Here is a 6723-nt window from a genome sequence, read left to right as displayed (position 1 = left end):
GGGACATTGTAGATCCCCCCAGGCCCCACTGGATGGAACGTGGGAGAGTGTGGGCTATGATGTGGACCTTTGACTAGGGGTGCAGTGATACTCAGAGATGTACTTACCAGGTGCAATGGATGTGTCACGATGATGGGAGAGAGTATTGCTGTGGGGGGAGTGGGGGGTGGGGGCGGTGGGGTTGAATGGGACTTCATATTTTTTGAATGGAATTTCTAAAAATAAATAAATAATTTAATTTAAAAAAAAAACAAAAAACCTAGCCTGTGTCTCCTGATAAGGTGCACCAAGAAAAAGCACTACATCACTTCCAGGATGTGCCTGCCAAAGATGCATAACACAAATCCAATCATACAGAAACAACAGAAAACTCAAAAGTTGGCCATAAATTAATTGACCTGTATATGCTTCAAAAATGTCAAATGAGACAAGAAAGAGGGAAGAACTAGCCAGATTAAAGGCAACTGAAGAGACTAAATGATCCGGAATCAGATTCTGAACCAGAATTTGTTTTTCTTTTCTAAAAGGGCAATAGTGGGACAATTGGTAAAACTTGAATAAATTCTATTAGAAATTCTACAGCATTAATGTTAATTTTCTGATTTTGGTAAGTCTAACATAGATATGTATATGTAAGATGGCCCTTGTCTTTAGGAAATTCTTGTAGAAATAGTTAAAGGCTAAGGGACATCATGTTTACAATTTATCATCAAATCAGTCAGAAAAATACATATTTGAGACAGAAACAAAGCAAATGTGCCAAAATGTTAATATTTCATAAAGCCGGGTGAAGGGTATTGTAAGAATTCTTTATACCTTTTTTTTAAACACTTTTTCTGCAAGCCTGAAATTATTTCAAAATAAATGGCCGAGCTACTGAGAAAAAGAAGTATCTTTACATGCCCACACACACGGAAACACGTCTGGAGGAAATTTAGGAAAAATGTTTAGTATTTCTCTCCGGATGGTGGGATTACTTTTTAATTAAACGATTATGTTTAAAATTAATTTTCTTCTCTATACTTTCCTATTTTACACATTTCCAACCACCCTCGTACATCTATTTTTCATAATGCACATTCACTTAAATTGAAAGAAGCCCTCCCTGAGGCTGTGGCCCTGGATCTGGCTGTCACCTGGAAACTTTCCCTGTCTGTTGTCCCCTGCACATCATTCCCCTCCTCAGGTCTGGAAACACCCACGTGGGCCCCAGCAGCTGTGACGGTGCCAAAATAGTTTTGGATGGGATCATGACAGTAGGACAGCTGTATTCTCAAATGACACTGTCACATGTGTTCCCCTGAGGCCACGAGTTCACCGCAGAGTAGAAGGAATTTTAAATCCAGCAACGTGCAAGCTCTTTGGTTCCGAAGCACACTGAGAGCGTGCCAGAATAATGGACTTGGAATGTGTCTGCATGGTTCCAGGGTCAATCTGATTTTTTTAAAAAAGCAAATTATCATTTGTTGCACATTTTAAAAATATGCCCTCTTAAACTTGAAGTGCCTTGGAAAAATTTTCTTTTCCCCTTTAGGCATGGCTTAAAAAATACACTTGAAGACGGCAGTGATCACAGGATTCGGCATGAGTAAGAGAGAGCCAAACTTTAAATGAATCCAAAAGCTGCCAATAAGAAACTCCGCAGTCCAGGCTTCAAAGCTCGGCTTACATAATGAACTTGACCTTCTCGCGGATGAATTTATTTCCTAGCTTTCCAATTTCTGCCTGCTGGAAGTGGCTTGGGTGGGTCATGGTTTTCCTCTGGCCTCGGGCAGGATCACACTTAACACACCAGGCTCTCCGAGGTAACAAGGAAGATTGTGAACTTAATCGGAAACTTCCAGAATAGGTGTTCGTAAATCTACGCCAGGAGACACGCTACATTTTTTCTTTTCTTTTTTTTAGGAGGTGCCAGGGATCAAATGCGGGACCTCACACGTGAGAAGCAGAATCTCAACCCCTGAGCTACATCTGCTCCCCCACCCTATATTTTGTAGAGCTGAATCAAGTAAGTCTGAATCTGTTGTGTTCGAATAAAAAAAAAAGCTGGGTCCTTTATTTAGTTTGTGTTTCCTGAGAGAGTCACAGGACTGGTTGTTCTAGATTTTTCTCCTTCCTTTCTGGCACAATGAAAGCTCATTCTCTGAATTTATTCTCAAAGGCTGCCAGCATTCGAATACGGAGAAATAATCCTCATCACTGGTCGGGGGAAGCAGACCTAGAAGGTGTAATGGCCCAGTTTCAATCTCTCTGTTTGAACCCGACAATTTGAGACTCACTCTTGTGTCAATGGCATGCTTTTTGGAAAAACCTTTAATATTTGCAAAATATTTAAGGAAACAGGATAAAAACCTTCAGAACTAAACCCTCGATATTATTCATTTACTTCCAAAAGATTAACAAGGGAATGTGCGAAGAACGGATTATTCTGCTTTGAAATCTGGCCATGAGCTTAGTCTATTTCCTTAAAAGAAATTTAAATTTTGCCATGAAATTAAATGTAAAAACATATTGGAATTAAGAAATGGCTCCAGGGTCTTAGAATTCCTATGTGCCCTGTGCTGCTCATGCCATCAATGTCATCACTTCTGTTATTGGTATTAATAATTAATTCCATTGACTATTGGTGATCATAATAAACATATTAGCGATTTAAGGTGACGTACACAACTTCACCTAGTCCTGTGCAGTAGCCCCATGAAGTATGTTTTATTTTATCCATTTGACAATTAAGAGACAGGCACTGAGGGTCAGCTGCCCAAGGCACACAGCTAGTCAAGGCAGAGAAGAGGTTCAAACGCTAGGTCCTGCCTGCAGAGCCCAGCTCTTATCTACTCCATTATACTGTGGCTGAATTGTCATCAGACAATAGTCCCAAACTCTCTCCCTTTTGCCTCCCAGAGGTATGTGGCAAATACTTACCAACCAGCATCCAGCACTGGTTGCCAATTTCCACAGTGTAAATCCTGCCACGATGACCAAGTTCAAGGACCTCAAGTGCCTGAGCACCGAGCAGGGAAGAGATGCAGAGTAGCATACCACTGTGGAGTATCTGTGCCCTCCAGAACAATGGACAGCTCTCACCCTAAGAGTACAGGGAAAGGTAAAAGAATTTGGAAATAATGTGTTTTGAGTATTTACTACCTATGTTTCAAAACCAATCGATTAAAACTTAAATTCATATACTTTAATTTTTAATTGATGACTGGGTTTAGCAACCAGCTGGCAAATTCCTGAAAACTGAGCAACTGGCTCTTGAGAGCTGGTCCAGCCAGCTCCAGCCGTTCTTCACCCATTCGTCTCCTGTACTATGGTTGATGGAAATACTTCTAAATATAAAATTGGAAGAGGGTGCAATGCAAGTTCTGGATTACAGTCTCAGTGGTGCCTGACTCTGAGCCCTCCTCCAGACAAATCTCTGGAGTTCCCCCACTCTCTCCCCTTTGGGGTGACAGCAGGGTCTGGCTTCTGAGGGGTGCCCGGCACTACTGAACGGTTCGCGTTCTGCATTGCCCCCTGGCGGCCACAGGTAGCAATTGCCTTCCCTGCGCACTCGTCACTGAGATGCCGGCGTTGAGCATCTTCAGCTAGTTGGTCTCCTAAGGGGGATAATATGGCTTTTAATTCGCACGTCTCTACATTAGAATATTAAGATAAGTCCTCAGGCGTTGGGTAAGAGGGCACTCGAGTAACAAGTTAGGGAGTTTTTTTGTCCTCCACTGAAGTCACCTCCCATCTCCGCAGTTCTGGGGACAATCTCCAGGCTCTTACGTGTGAACCAGGGTATCCAGTCCTAATGCATAGCCCCAAGTTCTTGCCACTATTTTCTAAGAGGCATGCAGAGGCAGGGCAAAAGCTCTGCACACATTCCATGTTGATGGCCACACTTCCAAAAACCTAAGGCATAACCTCTCTCTACCCCACAATCCTGCGCCTTCCCCCGTGGACTGTCCCTCACCACCTGATTTTATTACAAGAAAAACCCATAGGCGTCGCCAAACAGAAGTGGCTTGGAGGTTGTCTTCGTGCTTATCTGCGGGACCAGTGACTTTTGCACTATCTGCGATGGAGCATTAGCTCTGCCTTAGGGGTCCTCAAACCCTTCTACCCATCCTTATCATTTTTATACCTAGGGTCAGTTCATTCCTACAACAAATACCTGCTGAGCACTGTGTGCCAGTCACTCAGCTAGAAGAGGTGGATGCCAAGGAGAATAAGCACAGATCCAGCTCCTCCTCTTAAGGCATTCTCCCTGCCTCTGGTGGAGAGAAGGGACTGTGTTTTGAAGCATACGCCAGAGCAGAACACTGTGGATGTTAGTGAAGGGAACAATTGATTCTAAGCGGAAAGATACTTGGAGGGGCATTTAAGCTGACCATGATGTATGTGTAGACTTTGACAGAGGGAGAAGAAAGGGAGGGATAGATAGAGAAATGAGCTCACAGCAGTGTTTGGTTGTTTTTTTTTTAAGATTTATTTATTTTTTTCCCCCTTCCCCTCTTCCTGCCCTGCTGTATTTGCTGTCTGTTTTGTCTTCTCTTCTCATTTTCTCTCCTCTAGGATTCACCAGGATTTGATCCTGGAGACCTCTGATGGGGAGAGGGGTTCCCTGACAGAGAGGACTTTCAGCAGAGCCAATCGTGCACCGTGGCTTGAGAGCAGCGCCTTCATCATGCAGATGTAACAAGAGATGAAAGTAGAAACGAGGCTGGGGACAGATCCCAGAAGGCCTTGATTACCTCGGCAGAACGTGGACTCAATCCAGCGGGTGAGAAAAGGTCAGCCTTTCAGTGTTTTTAAGCAAAGGAGGGAAAGGTAAGATCCATGACTGAAGAAGGTAGATTTCAAAGCTCTGGAGGCCACGGGCGCCAAGTGTTGGCTTCGCTTTTTCTGCCTAAGGATGGAGGGCGATTGAAGGCCCTCACAGAATAATGGTAAGGACATGGGCATTTTTAACAAGAGGCTAAAATGAAATGGACCACTAGTCACTCATGAAATAGGAGGACATGGTAGCATGAGTGAAGGGAAAACAAAAATACTGAAAAAGAAAAAACCATCTACCCAAAGAGAAAGAGGACAAGGAGGAGTGGGGAGGAGGAGGAGGGCAGGGAGAGTTGCAGGCCTAGAGAACTGGAGAGCGGGTTGGGTGGGTGCAAACGCAGTCCAGGAGGGAGCAGAAGGGGCCTGGGACTAGGGCTGGGGAAGGGGAAAGAAGGAGCTGCAGGAGGAAAAGTGATGGGTTGTGTTGATGCCGGGCTTGGGGAGCTGGAGGATTGAAGAAGTTTCAGAGAGCATTTCTGGCGAGGGATTTGGTGGAACATTCACAAAAGCCTTGACTGTTCCTATCCTCTCATTGAGCAATTTTACTTCTAGGACTGTATCCTAGAAACAATCCCAGTTGAGCATAAAATGTGTGTATAAATTGCTAATCAGATCAGTAGAGCAGAAAATAAGTAGAAATGGTCAGGGGAGATATAAATTTTGGTACATCCAAAAGAAGGAATACATAATCATGTGTGTTGAGAATTTTTGATGGACATAATCATGTTAAGCAAAAAAAAAAAATCAGGATTGACAACATAGAGTAAGATTTCAGTTTTGTAAAGTAACCTGTGCAAATATGCTTCCCTCAATATATTTCTTTCCCTTAAAATTGCAGAGCTCATCAACATGGGAGAATTTGTTCCTGAGCCTTGAGAACTTTAGGGAAAAGCAATCAGTTCCAAAATTCCAGTGTATTAATAATAAAAAAACCTGCTAGATTTAAAAAGCATCCTAAAATTATGGAACCATACCTTTCTTTTGCAGACTTGCATCAAATTGAGGGCATTGGAAATTGTGTATCTTCTCAAATGCGGCACATTTGATGGCTGAACTGTAGGCAAGTTCAAAGCACAAGTCTTGGTCATTGCCTGTGCAGGAAATAAAGACAATAAACTGTCCAGGATGGAAAAAAAAAAGAAAAAGAAACTTGTGCATAGAAAAGAAACAACAAAATATTAACCATGGCTCTCTCTGAATAGGGAGATGATTGATTCCTTATACTTTATTGTTTTCTGATATTTGATATAATTAACTATCTTATTTGAATAGACAGAAAATAATAAATGCAATAAAATTTTAAAATGAAATGACTGAAGTCTCTGGCCTGTGATTTGGAGAAAGTCTTGTCAAAGCCTTACCTTTAAATATAGTTCATTACAAAAGCAGAGACCATTAAATATTATAATATACGAAGGAAAAGATCAGAACCAGTAAGAATCTTGAGTATAAGGTTCTACATCATTGACATGGTTAAACTGTAAATTACCTTCTCTGGCAGAAGGAAGAGCACGATCAGTATAATTCATGTTGCCATGTGTTGCTGAGCCCCACACCAGTTCAAGGGCAGTGCTAGATTTCTTAGCACTGACTTCTGAAACGAATTCCTTAGTGGCATTTACGTTAGGGGAGACTGAGTGATCTACACATCCCTCTGCACTGCCAGTTTTATACACCTGTGTGATGGAGCTGTGAACGTGACTGGTTCTTACAGTGGTTTTTACCAAATCCCAGGACCTGAGATGAAAACTCAGTGAAGGTAGCTGTGGCCAGATGATAGGTAAGTACGTGCACCTTTCTGTTGGCTCATCTTGGTCCAAAACTAGAAACTAAATTGCCAAGAGAGTTTTCCTTAGTGTGCCTGAGAAACGCGTAGGTTACCTGTTAAGTGTGCAGATTCCC

The 6723-nt window shown here is 42.4% G+C and overlaps 1 long non-coding RNA gene across 1 annotated transcript; it reads left to right on the top strand.

Moving 5' to 3' along the window:
- Positions 1–1674: 1674 nt before the first annotated feature.
- Positions 1675–4761, top strand: LOC139437810 (uncharacterized). The gene is made up of 3 exons (XR_011647729.1): positions 1675–1805; positions 1906–2008; positions 4561–4761. It is a non-coding gene; the product is annotated as an uncharacterized lncRNA (long non-coding RNA).
- The last annotated feature ends 1962 nt before the right edge of the window (positions 4762–6723 follow it).

Source organism: Dasypus novemcinctus, chromosome 29, assembly GCF_030445035.2.
Source record: "Dasypus novemcinctus isolate mDasNov1 chromosome 29, mDasNov1.1.hap2, whole genome shotgun sequence".
Classification (NCBI taxonomy): Eukaryota; Metazoa; Chordata; class Mammalia; order Cingulata; family Dasypodidae; genus Dasypus; species Dasypus novemcinctus.
This window is presented reverse-complemented; position numbering and strand designations above follow the sequence as displayed.